Below are 19,716 nucleotides of genomic sequence, written 5' to 3' on the forward strand. Positions count from 1 at the left end.
GGTCCACTAGGTACTAAATGTATATGTGTGTTACCCAAATCTGCGAAAGAGAAAAAAGAAAAGAAAAGAAGAAAAGTGTGATGGGTCACAAAAAAAAAAAAAAAAAAAAAAAAAACCCAAAAGCAGGACACTGAGTGTTGGATTGAACGTGTTGAATGAGTATAGCTGATGGCTGAAAAGTGTGTGTGAATGAGATATACATGAATGATTGGGAAATAGGAGAAGACTAAATGTGTGTTAAATAGGTGGGAATGGATGATGGGGAAGTACACAATCATCCAATTCAAATGTGTAAAAAAGTCTGTGCAGTGCTCTGAATGAAACAATGTATGTGCAAAAAGGAGAGAGGAAAAACGAAACAAAAACAAAAAAAAAAAACCAAAACATGCATAAAACTATTACCCATATGTAGAGTTAAGGAGTGATCTCTTCCTAGTGGAGCACAGTGGAGGAGTGAACTGTCTGTCTGTCCCAGCTCATATACCCCAGGCTCTGGGCGGATCCCCGCCAGCGTCATGCATGATGTCTTTTGCAGCTGTGAAAAGATGAGGGAACACTCACAGCTGAGGATAATCCATACCTCAGTGGGTGCCCCTCCATCTTAGCTGCAGCATCAGGTGGAAAGACAGAAGGAAAAAAAAAAAAAAAAAAAAAAAACACAAAAACAAACAATAGACTCCCACCTTGCAGTGTCTATTGACACCACTCGAGGGGCCCCTTTATGCATGGCGCCGATGCGCTGAGATCGAACCCCACCACCCCCTGTGATCCACAAAGGGAGGTAGGGAGGGAGCTGAGCGCGTCACAACCCCGAAAAAATGACTGCAACATACCCAGCAAAAACAGCCCATATGTTCAATTGATTGATAAATAAATTCCAGGAAAAACAAAAACTGGAAAAAATAATATTAAAAAAGTTCTCAATAACTGATGGAAACACATATATAAATAATTTCAAACCGCAGGTTTATAAACCCGAAACTGGGATTATAAATGAGTAGGGATATACATACAGACGAATATTAACTAAGGATAAGGATAATGAGTAATTGTGCAGCATGGTCACCAAAGGAGCAGGTGTCTTCCACCCAAATTATATAGTTTAAAAGATAAGTGACCTGCTGCAGTACCAAGTAGCAATGGCATGCTTCCATCCCGGGTACATTATGTAAAAAGAAAAGGGGAACAAGTGGGACTTTAAACGAAGCATGTCGATTGAAAATAACAATGTATGAACACATGTGAATAAAATGATTTAGATTTAATTTATAATCAATAGCCACTAGGGGTTGTCCAAGATCGGAATGCATACAATAGTAGTACAGTAATATAAATATGGATATACACTCAATGTATCTTCATAATAGTAATCAGAGAATCTAGAAGTATAGACAAATCAATGGACGTACATGGATGCAGTTCATAACAGAAATGCATAAATCAAAAATCATAAAATCACATGAACGAGTGCAAACTCAATAAGACAAAAGTTGATATTATCAAGGATTAAAATAAGCTTAGGTAGGCATCCTTAGTTTGAGAACCCGACGCGTTTCTTGGCTTCTTGCCAGTCATCAGGGGTGGGATGCATGTTTTTACTAAAAAAGCAAATAAATATGACAAATGTTAATATAGGCGGAACCTCAGTTAAATAGAGAAAATATCAAATTGGTCCACTTGATTGAAAAAGTGACTTACAAAATAGCCCAAAGATTGGGCAGAACTTCCAGCAATGGGAACTGTTAGAGCTGGGATAAAACCGTCTCATCCGGGGTTGAGGCAGGGTTCAGACCATCCCCCAACAATGTCAGGGGGCAGGCCAGGGGGAACCGAAACAGACATCCTCAACACAGGTCCACTAGGTACTAAATGTATATGTGTGTTACCCAAATCTGCGAAAGAGAAAAAAGAAAAGAAAAGAAGAAAAGTGTGATGGGTCACAAAAAAAAAAAAAAAAAAAAAAAAAAACCCAAAAGCAGGACACTGAGTGTTGGATTGAACGTGTTGAATGAGTATAGCTGATGGCTGAAAAGTGTGTGTGAATGAGATATACATGAATGATTGGGAAATAGGAGAAGACTAAATGTGTGTTAAATAGGTGGGAATGGATGATGGGGAAGTACACAATCATCCAATTCAAATGTGTAAAAAAGTCTGTGCAGTGCTCTGAATGAAACAATGTATGTGCAAAAAGGAGAGAGGAAAAACGAAACAAAAACAAAAAAAACAAAACAAAACATGCATAAAACTATTACCCATATGTAGAGTTAAGGAGTGATCTCTTCCTAGTGGAGCACAGTGGAGGAGTGAACTGTCTGTCTGTCCCAGCTCATATACCCCAGGCTCTGGGCGGATCCCCGCCAGCGTCATGCATGATGTCTTTTGCAGCTGTGAAAAGATGAGGGAACACTCACAGCTGAGGATAATCCATACCTCAGTGGGTGCCCCTCCATCTTAGCTGCAGCATCAGGTGGAAAGACAGAAGGAAAAAAAAAAAAAAAAAAAAAAAAAACACAAAAACAAACAATAGACTCCCACCTTGCAGTGTCTATTGACACCACTCGAGGGGCCCCTTTATGCATGGCGCCGATGCACTGAGATCGAACCCCACCACCCCCTGTGATCCACAAAGGGAGGTAGGGAGGGAGCTGAGCGCGTCACAACCCCGAAAAAATGACTGCAACATACCCAGCAAAAACAGCCCATATGTTCAATTGATTGATAAATAAATTCCAGGAAAAACAAAAACTGGAAAAAATAATATTAAAAAAGTTCTCAATAACTGATGGAAACACATATATAAATAATTTCAAACCGCAGGTTTATAAACCCGAAACTGGGATTATAAATGAGTAGGGATATACATACAGACGAATATTAACTAAGGATAAGGATAATGAGTAATTGTGCAGCATGGTCACCAAAGGAGCAGGTGTCTTCCACCCAAATTATATAGTTTAAAAGATAAGTGACCTGCTGCAGTACCAAGTAGCAATGGCATGCTTCCATCCCGGGTACATTATGTAAAAAGAAAAGGGGAACAAGTGGGACTTTAAACGAAGCATGTCGATTGAAAATAACAATGTATGAACACATGTGAATAAAATGATTTAGATTTAATTTATAATCAATAGCCACTAGGGGTTGTCCAAGATCGGAATGCATACAATAGTAGTACAGTAATATAAATATGGATATACACTCAATGTATCTTCATAATAGTAATCAGAGAATCTAGAAGTATAGACAAATCAATGGACGTACATGGATGCAGTTCATAACAGAAATGCATAAATCAAAAATCATAAAATCACATGAACGAGTGCAAACTCAATAAGACAAAAGTTGATATTATCAAGGATTAAAATAAGCTTAGGTAGGCATCCTTAGTTTGAGAACCCGACGCGTTTCTTGGCTTCTTGCCAGTCATCAGGGGTGGGATGCATGTTTTTACTAAAAAAGCTAATAAATATGACAAATGTTAATATAGGCGGAACCTCAGTTAAATAGAGAAAATATCAAATTGGTCCACTTGATTGATAAAGTGACTTACAAAATAGCCCAAAGATTGGGCAGAACTTCCAGCAATGGGAACTGTTAGAGCTGGGATAAAACCGTCTCATCCGGGGTTGAGGCAGGGTTCAGACCATCCCCCAACAATGTCAGGGGGCAGGCCAGGGGAAACCGAAACAGACATCCTCAACACAGGTCCACTAGGTACTAAATGTATATGTGTGTTACCCAAATCTGCGAAAGAGAAAAAAGAAAAGAAAAGAAGAAAAGTGTGATGGGTCACAAAAAAAAAAAAAAAAAAAAAAAAAAAACCCAAAAGCAGGACACTGAGTGTTGGATTGAACGTGTTGAATGAGTATAGCTGATGGCTGAAAAGTGTGTGTGAATGAGATATACATGAATGATTGGGAAATAGTACCTAGTGGACCTGTGTTGAGGATGTCTGTTTCGGTTCCCCCTGGCCTGCCCCCTGACATTGTTGGGGGATGGTCTGAACCCTGCCTCAACCCCGGATGAGACGGTTTTATCCCAGCTCTAACAGTTCCCATTGCTGGAAGTTCTGCCCAATCTTTGGGCTATTTTGTAAGTCACTTTATCAATCAAGTGGACCAATTTGATATTTTCTCTATTTAACTGAGGTTCCGCCTATATTAACATTTGTCATATTTATTTGCTTTTTTAGTAAAAACAGGCATCCCACCCCTGATGACTGGCAAGAAGCCAAGAAACGCGTCGGGTTCGCAAACTAAGGATGCCTACCTAAGCTTATTTTAATCCTTGATAATATCAACTTTTGTCTTATTGAGTTTGCACTCGTTCATGTGATTTTATGATTTTTGATTTATGCATTTCTGTTATGAACTGCATCCATGTATGTCCATTGATTTGTCTATACTTCTAGATTCTCTGATTACTATTATGAAGATACATTGAGTGTATATCCATATTTATATTACTGTACTACTATTGTATGCATTCCGATCTTGGACAACCCCTAGTGGCTATTGATTATAAATTAAATCTAAATCATTTTATTCACATGTGTTCATACATTGTTATTTTCAATCGACATGCTTCGTTTAAAGTCCCACTTGTTCCCCTTTTCTTTTTACATAATGTACCCGGGATGGAAGCATGCCATTGCTACTTGGTACTGCAGCAGGTCACTTATCTTTTAAACTATATAATTTGGGTGGAAGACACCTGCTCCTTTGGTGACCATGCTGCACAATTACTCATTATCCTTATCCTTAGTTAATATTCGTCTGTATGTATATCCCTATTCATTTATAATCCCAGTTTCGGGTTTATAAACCTGCGGTTTGAAATTATTTATATATGTGTTTCCATCAGTTATTGAGAACTTTTTTAATATTATTTTTTCCAGTTTTTGTTTTTCCTGGAATTTATTTATCAATCAATTGAACATATGGGCTGTTTTTGCTGGGTATGTTGCAGTCATTTTTTCGGGGTTGCGATGCGCTCAGCTCCCTCCCTACCTCCCTTTGTGGATCACAGGGGGTGGTGGGGTTCGATCTCAGCGCATCGGCGCCATGCATAAAGGGGCCCCTCGAGTGGTGTCAATAGACACTGCAAGGTGGGAGTCTATTGTTTGTTTTTGTGTTTTTTTTTTTCCTTCTGTCTTTCCACCTGATGCTGCAGCTAAGATGGAGGGGCACCCACTGAGGTATGGATTATCCTCAGCTGTGAGTGTTCCCTCATCTTTTCACAGCTGCAAAAGACATCATGCATGACGCTGGCGGGGATCCGCCCAGAGCCTGGGGTATATGAGCTGGGACAGACAGACAGTTCACTCCTCCACTGTGCTCCACTAGGAAGAGATCACTCCTTAACTCTACATATGGGTAATAGTTTTATGCATGTTTTGGTTTTTTTTTTTTGTTTTTGTTTCGATTTTCCTCTCTCCTTTTTGCACATACATTGTTTCATTCAGAGCACTGCACAGACTTTTTTACACATTTGAATTGGATGATTGTGTACTTCCCCATCATCCATTCCCACCTATTTAACACACATTTAGTCTTCTCCTATTTCCCAATCATTCATGTATATCTCATTCACACACACTTTTCAGCCATCAGCTATACTCATTCAACACGTTCAATCCAACACTCAGTGTCCTGCTTTTGGGTTTTTTTTTTTTTTGTTTTTTTTTTGTGACCCATCACACTTTTCTTCTTTTCTTTTCTTTTTTCTCTTTCGCAGATTTGGGTAACACACATATACATTTAGTACCTAGTGGACCTGTGTTGAGGATGTCTGTTTCGGTTCCCCCTGGCCTGCCCCCTGACATTGTTGGGGGATGGTCTGAACCCTGCCTCAACCCCGGATGAGACGGTTTTATCCCAGCTCTAACAGTTCCCATTGCTGGAAGTTCTGCCCAATCTTTGGGCTATTTTGTAAGTCACTTTTTCAATCAAGTGGACCAATTTGATATTTTCTCTATTTAACTGAGGTTCCGCCTATATTAACATTTGTCATATTTATTTGCTTTTTTAGTAAAAACATGCATCCCACCCCTGATGACTGGCAAGAAGCCAAGAAACGCATCGGGTTCTCAAACTAAGGATGCCTACCTAAGCTTATTTTAATCCTTGATAATATCAACTTTTGTCTTATTGAGTTTGCACTCGTTCATGTGATTTTATGATTTTTGATTTATGCATTTCTGTTATGAACTGCATCCATGTATGTCCATTGATTTGTCTATACTTCTAGATTCTCTGATTACTATTATGAAGATACATTGAGTGTATATCCATATTTATATTACTGTACTACTATTGTATGCATTCCGATCTTGGACAACCCCTAGTGGCTATTGATTATAAATTAAATCTAAATCATTTTATTCACATGTGTTCATACATTGTTATTTTCAATCGACATGCTTCGTTTAAAGTCCCACTTGTTCCCCTTTTCTTTTTACATAATGTACCCGGGATGGAAGCATGCCATTGCTACTTGGTACTGCAGCAGGTCACTTATCTTTTAATCTGCGAATCAGATGCTTTCCCATTTGAAAACGCACACAGTCTTTTTGAAATGTGGAGTGCAGATGCAACGCACATATGTGAACTACTCCCATTGAAAATTACATGTTTGCAAATGTTCTGAGAATTGGATGCAGTGTAAGCCTCATCCATTTTGCAATAGGTTGAGCCCAGCCTTAAGGTGCAGGAATTGGGGCTGATCTGAGGCTTGAAGGTGCAGGAATTGGGGCTGATCTAAAACCATGTTTACACTGTCAAACAGGGGCCTTTAGAGCAGTGTTTACCAACCTTTTTATAAGTCAAGACACCCTTTAAAATTCTGCGCAAATCTTGATTCTAAAATGTAAGAAACTAAACTACAGTGGAACCTTGGTTTACAGGTAACGCAGTTAACAAGCGTTTTGAAAGACAAGCAATCCCAAAGGAGCAGAATTCAAGCTAATGGGCGGTGCTGTACTGCATTTGGCCAGAGGTGGGGGGGGCGCTGGGGACACTCAGAACAGTTTGAAGCCGTTTGGAAATACTCGGAATGACTCGAAAATACTCAGAAACACTCAGAAATACTCAGTTCCAGAGTGTTTCTGAGCCTTTCCAGAGGTGCGGGGGCACCGGGGACACTCGGAACAGTTTGGAGCCGTTCGGAAATACTCGGAATGACTCGGAAATACTCAGAAACACTCAGAAATACTCCAGAGTGTTTCTGAGCCTTTCCAATGCTTTCCAAGTTCAGCCGAGCTGTCCCTGAGTATTTCCAAGGCTCTCTGGCGCCCCTCCACCTCTGGCCACATGCGATATTGCATGTAATAGAAGTCAATGTGGAACGAATTATCTTAGTTTCTATTGACTCCTATGGGGAAACTCGCTTTGATATGCGAGTGCTTTGGATTACAAGCATTCTACTGGAACGGATTATGCTCATAATCCAAGGTTCCACTGTAATAATTTTACAGAACATAACATCCATATACGCGAGACACCCAACATTGAAGGTGATTTATTTTTCCAAAGCAAATAAACTTTTGCAGTCTGGTACTGACTAGTATTCCAACATTTCTTCTCCCTCAGTTTCTCCCCCCCTCCACCCCACAGCTGATGTGACTCCAGTGCTGACAGAGAGAGTCAGGGGCTCAAACAAGGATGATGTTCAGGTGCCTGATGTCCTTCTTATCAACCAATGACATCAGCAGTTGCTAGGATTCTGGCAGCTGGCCTGCATGGGTTGCAAAATGAAAACCTGTGACTTTGTGTAAAAAAAAAAAAAAAAAAGAGGCTTGATCCACCGGCTGGCTTGTACACAATTTTTGGGCAATTTTTAGGCATTTTGCCCAGGCACCCCTGAAGAACCCAGAAGGCACCCTGGTTTAAAAAAGGCTGCATTAGAGAATGGCATAGAATTAAGGCATTATTTTAGGTGTTACATTGTGAGGGTTTGAGCAAGTTAACCACTTTACCCCCTTCATGACCAGACCATTGTCTGCTATTCAGCACTGTGCTACTTTAACTGCCAATTGTGCAGTTAAGCAGCACTGTACACAAATGAAATTAATATAATTTTTTCACACAAATAAAGCTTTCTTTTTGTGGTATTTCATTACCTCTGGGTTTTTAATTTTTTTAACCACTTCAGCCCCGGAAGAATTGGCTGCTCAATGACCAGGCAATTTTTTGCGATTCGGCACTGCATTAATTTAACTGACAAGTGCGTGGATGTGCAACATTGTACCCAAACAAAATTGATGTCCTTTTTTACCCCACAAAGAGCTTTCTTTTGGTGGTATTTGATTCATCTCTGCGATTTTTATTTTTTTGCGCTATAAACAAAAAAGAGCAACAATTTTGAAAAAAACACAATAATTTGTACTTTTTGCTGTAATAAATAGCCCCAATTTTTTTTTAAAAAAGCACATTTTTTCCTCAGTTTAGGCTGATATGTATTCTTCTACATATTTTTGGTAATAAAAAATCACAAAAAGTGTATATTGATTGGTTTGCGCAAACGTTATAGCGTCTACAAAATGGGGGATAGATTTATGGCATTTTTATTATTATTTTTTTTATTAGTAATGGCGTCGATTTGCGATTTTTATCAAGACTGCGACATTATGGCAGACACATCGGACACTTTTGACACTTTTTACAAATTTTTGGGTCGATTGACAATTATACAGCGATCAGTGCTAAAGAAATTGCATTGATCTCTGTATAAATGTCCCTGGCAGGGAAGGGGTTAACACTAGGGGGCAATCAAGGGGTTAACTGTGTTCCCTATGTGTGTGTTCTAACTGTGGGGGATGGGACTGACTATAGGAGATGAGAGATCATGGTTCCCAGCTTGTTGGAACTCACAATCTCTCTCTCCTCTTCTCAGAGAAATGGGATGTGTACCTCTCGTGCTCACGATCGCTCGTGGCCAGCTGTCACCGTGACCGCCGGTCACGAGCATCGGCACCCCCGCCGTGCGCCTGTTATCCCGCTTAAAGGGACTGATGTAGAGATACAACGGTTCATGGGATCTTGTTGACCTGCAGCAGCATAATGACAGCGGCTGATCAGCAAGTGGTTAAGAGACAGATTTTTTTTTTTAAACCCAATATTTTTTCCTTTCTAATATAAAACAAACAATAGAATTTATATACATTTTTTTTATAAATTTAGGGCAAAATTGTATCTGCTACCTGTCTTTGGTATAAGTGTAAATTGATTGGTTTGTTTGAAAGATATAGTCTACAAATTATAGTATACTGTGTATACTGGAATTTTCATTTATTTTTTACATTTTATTTAATAGCAATGGTGATAATCAGCAACTTTTAGTGAGACTGTGATAGTGCGGCAAGCAATCTGACACTAACTGACACTGGGTGGGAACTGTCTAACTGACGTTGACATCACCAGTGACACTAATACAATGATCAGTACTAATACTATACAGTATCACTGTACTAATGACAGGCTGATAAGGGGTTAACATCTAGGGAAAAAGACACATTTCTGCTCCATGTACTGAGCCCTGCGTTGTTAGTAAACACAGGACTCTGGACTGTAATTCGTTAAGCTGACCAGCAAATCCCGGCCATAAATCATCGCCTCCTAACCGACCTGTGCTGTAGCGAATGACAGCACAGACTGCCCGGAAATGTCAGATCGTGTACTGTATAAGTGCGTTGGGCAGTCCAAGAAGTGGATAATGAAAAAATATTAGGGGCACATAATGATAGGGATGCTCAGGAAAGCCTTTAACCTACACCAAGAACTAGGCTTCTAACTCTGGTTTGGCTATTGTCATGAACAGTAAAATCTTTGCAGATTGAACCACTTGCAGCTGAAATGTCAATAAATGTGTCAATGGCCAGCTAAGCTCCACTTATTGGAGTCTAGTAGAGTGCATAAAGTGATGCATTTGCTAGGGATTAAACACAATAAATCAGCTAACAGACAATCCTAAAGGGAAAATCTGATCATACTAAAAGTACCTATGCAAAGCTTTTTATGCTATGCTTTTTTATCACCAGATTATTTTATATCTTTAATTCCATAGTCCATAGAAAAGGACAATAACTGATGTTCCATGTATTTATTTATTTTTTTGTTATAGCTTTCTGCGTTGTGCCTTTTTATCATCAGCTTATTTAAAAAAATGTTATCTAGAATTTTATTCTGACTAATGAGAAATGTTAAGAATGTTGAACACGAGAACCTACCAACATTTTCTCAGCACCTTCCAGCTCCTAGCAATGCATAACCTGAGACTATAATATGTCTATTAATTATGACTAGTCACATAGGCCTATAAAAGTATTGGATTACATAGGGTTCCAATGCCTTCAACTATTACGTCTACCGTACCCTCTTATAATATTTTGTTTTTCTTCTGCTTTAGAATTGGCAAGGTCATAAGACCATAAAAAAGTTGTTTTAATACAAACATGGTTTTCCTGAAATCCAACATAACATGAAGCCAATTATGTTATAAACTGCCCTGCCAGCTCAGATATTATTGTAAACTGTTTGAAAAATTGAATGCTGTTTGTTAGAGTATTTCATGTTTGAATATTCACTGGAGTGTATGTTTGGCTGATCTGAACCTAACTTTAATGTGATATAATATCCTATTGTTTGCCTAAAAGACTTTAAAGCTTCTCGTCTTTAACATCTAACATATTTTGGCCAACTATACTGTAAAGCACAGCTTACTTGAAGGTACTATTGAGCTAATGTTTTAAAACATTCTAAAAATGCACTATGCTGTTAAAAATAAGGGTGCAGCCCTTAAAAGTAGCAGTTTCTTAAAATTTTTGGGCACAAAAATATAATTCATTAATTATAATGATTAATGCCCCGTACACACGACAGGACTTAAGTCCGGCAGACTTTCGACGGAGTTCTGACAGAGTTCTGATGGACTTTCCGAATGAACGGACTTGGCCACACACAATCACACCAAAGTCCGACGGATTCGAACGTGATGACGTATGACTGGACTAGAATAAGGAAGTTCATAGACAGTAGCAAATAGCTGCCCTAGCGTCAGTTTTAGTCCGTCAGACTAGCACACACACGAGCGGATTTCTGGGTCCGGCAGAGTTCGAAACATGTTCCATTTCTAAAGTCTGTCAGACTTTTGCAAATCAAAAGTCCGCTGCAGCCCACACACGTTCGAATAGTCTGCCGGAATCATTCCGTCAGACTTTTGATGTTGAAAAGTCTGGTCGTGTGGACGGGGCATAATTCTTCCCTTTGTGAATTCTAAAAATGAGACACCGGGCTTACAACTAGCCACATAAAATTCTAACAAAGTAGAATAAAATAATTTGTAGAATCAGCCATCTTTCTCTGAGATCCACTCTAAGCTTCTATCTGCCACCCTTTCGCTTGGGAAACCATATAAGATTTCCTTCTTTTTTTATTGACTAAAAAGTTTGGTTGCCGTTATTTTTTTACTAGTAAAAAATAAAGAGCACAGCTCCTTATTTGTTAGATGGTGCTCTGCTCCAGACAGTTCCTTATCAGTCCATCAGAACCCTGCAGGTTCAGGAGTTGAGGAACAGACCAAGATTGACCTCCTTCCCATTGCGGAAGAGGATGGAGGCTGAAATAACTCAATCCTCATGAGTTTCTCTACCGTTGTAAAGTCTTAATAGCAAACATCACATAACACTTATATTGTTTTCTTCTGTAAATATCTCCAGTGTCCCAGGTCATACTCAATGCCAACCACATGCTGTAATAATATGGCACGTTCCAAATGAATGTCACAATGCAATGTACATGCTTCCCAGGCCTAAAGAGAGGGGTTCATGTAATCAGAGATCTAACTTCTTTGCAATTCAGAATTTGAATACAGCATACACCTGGTTTTATTGGATATGCAGAATCCACTTATCAAACAAAATATGTACGAGAGCCTTGATTTGTCTAATGTTACACAATTATGGCAGCTGGGTAGCTTACCCCTAATTGCATGTTTGTTTTAAAATTTAGCAATTGCTTAATATATATCTGTGAATATTTTCAACAATGTTTTAACAATGCTTCTATGCTAGTTTTAGTGGCCCTGTAATTTGGCTTAGTTGAACTTTTTATAATTTACTAAAGGCATTTTAGTAATCACAAGAAAAAAAATGAATATATCCTTCCATGAAATTCTGGAGTTTTTATTAGTCTTTCATTGCCTGGTGATCCTTAAGACTCCTGTTTTGTTGTAAAAAAAAAATGAGAGAAAGAGAGAAATATAGAATTGCATCCTACTGGCCCGTAACTAATTTAAAGTCTCAGATGGAGTCAGGTGCAAGGTATCAGGTTCCAATTTATGACCACAGGAGGTTCCATATCTAAGTGGGAGGTATCCAAAGAATAAATGATGGAGAACAGAGATGAGCAATCCCACAGAAGTGGCCTGTTCGAAGCCAGCTTCTGTCCTATTGAAATGCTGCAAAGCATGTATAGTGCTCATGTGGAAAGAGTATCGAGTTCTCTAATTATGTTCCTTGGGACAAAAGACAAATTAATCATGCATGAGGCAACCTGAAAAGCTTGATCATGTCATTGATGACTGTTTTTTTTGTTTTGTTTTTGGTGAAAACCATTCAGGATCCCCACTTTAGCCCAATAATAGTGTCATTATTTTTACTTGTCCCCAACCTAACATAAAACTAATAATAGTGTCATTTAGGCTTGTTAAGAAAAGATGCTTTACATGCAGTAAACAATTATTTTTCTACTAAGCTGCCTCATTTTTGGATACTTTACTTTATCAGGTATTCATTTTAAAGGGTTTTCTATTAACAATAGAAACGTTAATATTAGAATATAATATTAAAATATAATAATATAAAAAAAAAAATTTATAAATAAAATCACGTGATTATTTACATATTTAAGATATTTTTAAAGACAAACTTTGGTCTTATGTAAAAACGTATCTTTTAGACACATGCAGGGGATAAAGCCTACCTCAATAATGCCTGTTTTTGGGCATGCAAATAAAGTATATGTAGAGACAGAACTTTTTTTAGTTTCAGGTAAAATGTGGAAAGCTTAGAGCTTCTGTCAGGTTTGTGTTGCTTTGTCACCCTCTATGAATTCTAGTGACCATTATCTCTGCTATAGAAAGGGCTGGGAGATTCACAAAATGTATCTATGGGTCACCATACATGTTATAATCTGAATGTACAGTACAATCTTTGCACTATCAACCTTAGATTTACCAAAACTATGCAATATGAGGCCCTACCTAAACTATTTGTATCCAATCATGCAGGCCCTTGTACTATATATACTTGTTAGCAGATCTATAGGAGATTGTACAGGTTGAATTGTACATGTGTTAAGCTTAAAGGGTTTTCAAAAGATCTCTACTACTGTGTCTCTACACCAATGATTGAAGGGACAGGATAAGTAAAGAAACATCCTAAAGAGAAAAAATCAGTTCATACCCCTAATTTGTCCCCACTCTTGCATTGTGTGCAGGGTAATGTAGTTCTGAGGGAGGAAAGCTGCATGTTGAAAGTTCATCATGAAATTAATGGCAGAAGCTGTGGTCATGGCCAGAGGCAATCTAAAAGCTCAGAAATAGCACTGTGAGCTCACTAAAACACAATAACTACTGATCTCTTCTTTATTTACTGACCCAAGACAAGCATGACGCAAGTAGTATAAGAGTGAACTTAGGAATTCTATTCTGCATACTTGGTATAGGTCAGTTACTTATTGAAACTATTGGACCGGTATTACAGCCTAGAAACTACATTTTTTTTTGTATAACTGTTTATTTAAAGACATTTTTCACATTGTACAAACAAGAATAAAGTGAATAAGAAAAGAAAAAAACACATTCCAGAGCAATATACCATGAGTATTAGAAATCAATGCAGTATAAGGTTGATTAGGTGATAAAACCAGCAGTTGAACATTACTGCCAACTTAATGAAGATAACAAAAGGAGTGACCAAAAACTACAATTTTTAAAAGAGGTCAGAATGGCATTAAACATATTTTTCTCAGCACAGATTTCCCTTTACAGTACTGGAATAACAAGCTATAAATGTAATTATTAAAAACAAACCTGCAAAAGAAAATAGAATGCACACAAGGCGCTTGAAATAGTCTTCAAATTCTGTCATAAGCACAATGGTGATAATGTTGGGTTGTTCAAATACATTTCTTCTTATATTCAATTTTATGCTTTAATAATAATAGAGTACAAGGCTAGGATGCACACAATTGTACTTTACTTAACAATGCTGTCATGGTAGAGTTATCTGTTTAATGTATGATTTTCCATTGTAGAGGTTATCATCTTTTTTGTTCTGAAGAGATATTTTACAGCATTAAAGCTCTTATTACTAAATGTTATTCACATGTGAAATACATTTTCTGACAATAGACTCGGGTCATAAAATGTGAGATATTGTTAGGGGCTTCTGGATTTCACGCGACCCCAAGCTGATTCAATTTTATATTAATGTCTTGTGACCCAGAAGAGATGGGGTCACTAATCTCTATAGCAAATAGAATGTTTAATGATGGCAGAATAGTAACATCATCATTTCAGTGGAGATTTATATACAAAAAAATCTAAAAAAATATAACAGAATGTCACACTGGCCATGTTTGTATCAAACGATTGTATGGGGTGTTATTTCAAGCTGTCAGCGGCTAATTATGATGGATAGATTTTCTGAGCATTTTTAGGTCACTGTTACATTTTCAGTTACAATATTTAAGCTTTTCTTTTTTGTTTGTTTTTTATAGCCATCAGTAAACATGTTTCAATATAATTTTTCTAACTTAGGTAAAAGGCACACCTTAAACCTTTGCTCCCATTTTTAACCACACAGCGCCTACTGCAGTAACTAAAGCAATTTGCCATGCCCTTCCTCTGCTGTCTCAATTAATACCCTGCATAACCTAAAGCTGAACTCCAGGCAAACAGCCTAGTACAATGAAATTCTTTGTAAGGTATAACAAATTCCATATATATCTGTCCATCCGGTCCTAAGGTTTACACAGCAAGGCCCTCTCTGGCATGACAGTAGACTTGATTTTTATTTGCTGCAGTCAGCATATTGCTTGAGAAATTCGGCACAAATGATGGGCTCTTTGTGTTGCATTTTTTTACAGTTATCATTTTGGGGACTGAGGTCTTCCTAAAAAAATGGAAACCATAGATTGCAGAATTCTACTGTATATTTGTATTGATTGTTAATCAAAAAAACTGGCAGAACTTGCTTCAATCATTTTCTGATTCCATTTGGCCAGTTTAAAAAAAAAATCTCAAAATTGTTTTTGGGTAATGTAAATATTTCAACAAAACACGTGGCTTGTAATATTTGCTGATGTGCTAGAAATGAAAAAATACCAGTGTTATTACTAAAAACAGATGTTGTGAGTTCCCCTTCTTCCTGTACTTTATCACGGGAAGATTGTATGATTTCCCTTAGGTGATTTTATCATGGTATTGAGTAACAAAATATGGAATTTACATTGAGGGTCGTGCACAACTGAGGCTCTGTTGTTAAGCCTGTCAACCTACGTGTCAGTCAACAGACGCGCTGTGAATTTGCCAAGAGGCTACCTGCGTTGGAACAGTTCAGTCTGCATGTTAATTGTTTCCTTTTGTACCAAAATGTCTTCTGTTATTTAGAGGTGTTTTCATGTTACAAAAATGAAGTAAAACAAACAGCCAAAACAACCTAATATTAAGATAAAATCTCAACATCTATCCTAACATAAAGTACAAAAAGAGATAAAGAATTTGCACGCACAGTCTTCACATTGACATTGACAGAATATTTGGTTGGCCATGCATGGATTAACATATGAAAAAATGGACTAGGAGTCTTGAATATTTAGCAAATTTTCTTTAGAGAAATGATTGTAAGTGGACAAACCATTGTAACATACATTTGGATTATTATATATAACTCAAACAATTTTAGGGTGATTAGTTGCCGTGTCTGACCATCTACACTTTAAATAGTAGCATATATCTTTTATATTATGTTTGCCCTGTATGCTTAAAGAAGAAAAAAAGGCCAGCTCATTAAAAGAAAATTAAAAATATTTTTTTTTGTGATGCTCAATTTAAATCCTGAGCTGTTCCCCTCAGTACTTCTTTTATGCCACCAAATGTTTTCAGTCTTCTGGGATGAATGATGCCCAGTATGACTTGCAGTATCTATCTACATGCACTTGATGCCAATACCCTTGTCACTCCCTGGAAGGACAAACGGGAACAGAACTGAAATTCCAGGAATCGGTTATACTTTTTCATCCAGCCTTTGGTTATTTGGGTCCTATAAGCATGGTTGCCAAATTATTCCTTTAACCCTTCCTACTAAAAAATGTTTTGTTTGTTATCTGTCCTCCTATTGAAAAGCTTTGGCCCTACTCCTGCCCTAAGGACACATCCAGTGGTGGCTGCTCATTAGGGGCCCCCCAATCCATTCGCCCAGCCCCTAATCTACATTTAGGTTGCCAGACGCATGGATTCCAATGGGATTTTTTTTACCTGATTGGATGGGAGTCTTAAGTCCAGATTGGCTGGGAGGGGAAGCAATGGCTGGGACATGGAGAGACAGAGGGGGGAAGCCACCACTGAAACTGTGACCTGCATAGGGTAAATGCAGGGCTGATGGGGGCCTGGCGGGCCAGAGGGTGAGCAAGAAAGCCGGCGATCAGGGGGGTGTGTAGGTATGTTGTGCAGTAGTGAGCTCAAATGAAGGGCTGGCGGGCTGGAGCAATGGGGGGATTTCTGCGGTCAGGTCTGTCTGCCACCCCCCCCCCCGACCGATGGAGCACCAGTAGCCACTGGATACAACATAGGACCAACCTCTATTGGGGGCCATTCCAACAGGGATATAGTCAGTGCTCAAATCCTGCAAAACTTCAAGCCCATCTCTACATACAAAATAATGTATGAAAATATATTTGTATATTCTATTTGTTTTTGTAATATGAATTAAAAAATAAACTTTATATCCAATATTTTGAAAAGAAGAATTCATTATCATAACAATAAAAATGTGCTACAATAATGACTTTCAGAATTTCAGTAGTCAATAGCAAACAGCATATTAACAAAATGAACAATATCATTCAATATAAAAAGCAGTAAAGCAGAATGGCAGCAAAATAAAACACAGAAAATAATTGGATGAAATAATGTGCTAATCCACTTGATGAAACAAATTCAATTTGGGTACTACATAAATAAAGAAATTAGCCTCACAACTGTCACTTTTAATGACTTATTATTGTAAAATAACTTGGCAAAATAAACATATAAATTCCTTTTTTCTTGTTTTAATAACCTTGAATAACCTGAAGGTTCCACGGTGGAAAAGAGTGCAGTTTAAGTAAAAACAACTTGAGCCCTACTGAGATAATTTGTAAAGCAGACGATAGTCTCCCACATTCATCATTTTAACCATTCCTTCTATATTGGCATGCACTTTAGAAATCATGCACAAAACCAATGTTGAAATGATGAATTGGACTGATTCCTTTTACATAAACTGCCCTCTAAGCAGCAGAGAGTAGAAGGTTATGACTAACCATAAAGAAAAAGGATGGTAATAATTAAAATTCAGCACTTAGCCAATATGACATATAGCAGATTTTACAAGTCTTTTCCTATCCTGCTGTTTTGCTTCTTCCTCCTCATATTGCTTTTCCTTTCCCTGTCCGGATTACATAGCTTTATTTTGCTCCCCTCCATTCAAGTCCCCCATTTTATACGTCTGTGCTGTTTTTAATTTCTATATTTCATTTTCTACAAGAAATATGAAAATAGTTCAGGGAGTAGTTAAATGATATTATAAATCTGCCCTGTACTGTAAAAGTATCATCTTGGTAAGTGAAATAGAGAGCCAAATGACAGATTCACAATGCCATAGATAAAACACAACATGACAAAACATATATTATACAGAACATCGATTAATATCTTACAACCAGGCATTTGATATGGATCATGTGCTGTTAATTATATATTTGTTAAAAAAAATAAAACATTAAAAAACTATTTTTGAAAAATTAAAAAGAAGCGTTTTCTGTGTAAAACTAAGTGTTAGTTGACTGAAAGACAATTACAATAACATTAAAATGTCTTACTCTTTGTACTGTTTAAAATGGATTACATATTGAGCATAGAAGGTAAAGTTTATAAAAGGTTTGTTTTCTTTTATGAAGCAACAGGTACACAGCTTCAGAAGTTCAAGAAAGATTACATCAACTTTAACAGAGAAAAAGAACGCCTAAGGCCCCTTTCACATGGATGTTCCATTTGTCCGTTTTTCTTCTATCCGTTGACGGAGGAAAAACGACATCAATGTATCTCACTGAAAAAATGGATGTAAACAAATGATCATCCTTTTACATCCATTTACATCTGAATCCGTCAACATCCATTTTTTTTAAACGTATCAAACCCCTATTTTTGCTTCGTTAAAAAAAAGAAATCTTTGTAAAATTCATTTTTTTTCCTTTATTTTATTCAAAAATTTGACAAGGAAAAACGGATGTAAATGGACACCATGGCGGTTATTTACTAAAGGCAAATTCATTTTGCACTACAAGTGCCCTGAAAGTGCACTTGGAAGTGCAGTCGCTGTAAATTTAAGGGGTAGATCTGAAATGAGAGGAAGCTCTGCTGATGTTATCATCCAATCATGTGCAAGCTAAAATGCTGTTTTTTTATTTTCCTTGCATGTTCCCCTCAGATCTACAGCGACTGCACTTCCAAGTGCATTTGCAGTGCGCTTGTAATGCAAAGTGGGTTTGCCTCTAGTAAATAATCCCCACTGTCTGTTTTCGTACCTGTGTTTGCATTGGTAGTGGATGTAAAATTGAAGTAAATTGGATCAGTTATTTCTTTGAAAAAAGTGGCTGAACTGATGAAACAAATGGAATGCCTGCGTAACAGGACCCTAAGTGGAACTTAGCTGTATCTGAGCACCACAAACTGAAAACACTGTTTCATTCATTTTTAATGTTCAAAACAAACTCACCCATCCAGCCATGTCTCTGTGCTTTATTTTCTTGAGAAATCATTTTAAAACATCCCTCCCCTAGCATTTCTAGCCATGGCCATCCTGAGAAAGGGCAGATGATTCATGTATTATTTACTTCCTGGAATCCATCTGCTCTTATGCCGCGTACACGCGGTTGGAATTTCGGCCAGCAAAAGACAGATGAGAGCTTTTCGCCGTAAAATGTGACCATGTGTATGCTCCATCTGAATTCTGGTGGCCGAATTTCTCCCCAGCAAAAGATTGAGAGCATGTTCTCAATTTTTCAGACGGAAAAAGTTTCTATCGGAAATTCTGATCGTGTGTATGCAATTCCGACGTGCAAAAACTCACGCATGCTCAGATTCAACTACGAGACAGAAGCAATTGGTTACTGGCTAGTGAACTTCCTTTTTCTAGTCCATTTGAACGTGTTGTATGTCATCGCATTGACGGTCGAAATTTGGTGTGACCGTGTGTATGCAAGACAGCTGGAGCGAAATCCCGTTGGGAAAACCATCAGAGCTTTTTCCGACCAAAATTTCTGATCGTGTGTACAGGGCATTAGCTCATTCATCCAGCAAGGAGGGTGTGTTTCGCTGAGAAAGCCCCATCTCTCCTCCTCCAGATGTCAACAACAAAAAAGGCCCATGAAGACTCCTGGGATGTATTTTAGC

At 37.9% G+C, this 19,716-nt stretch overlaps 1 protein-coding gene and 1 long non-coding RNA gene across 3 annotated transcripts in view; one reads left to right on the forward strand and one right to left on the reverse strand.

Annotated features, from left to right (window-relative positions):
- Positions 1-19,716, reverse strand: part of MID1 (midline 1) — a 631,257-nt gene that overhangs the window by 365,937 nt on the left and 245,604 nt on the right. The window lies entirely within an intron of this gene.
- Positions 5,687-6,389, forward strand: LOC143984297 (uncharacterized). Its single transcript, XR_013274780.1, has 2 exons — positions 5,687-5,933; positions 6,034-6,389. It is a non-coding gene; the product is annotated as an uncharacterized LOC143984297 (long non-coding RNA).

The sequence above is a fragment of the Lithobates pipiens genome, unplaced genomic scaffold, assembly GCF_037356315.1.
Source record: "Lithobates pipiens isolate NorthernLeopardFrog02 unplaced genomic scaffold, aLitPip1_a1.2 Scaffold_16, whole genome shotgun sequence".
Lineage (NCBI taxonomy): Eukaryota > Metazoa > Chordata > Amphibia > Anura > Ranidae > Lithobates > Lithobates pipiens.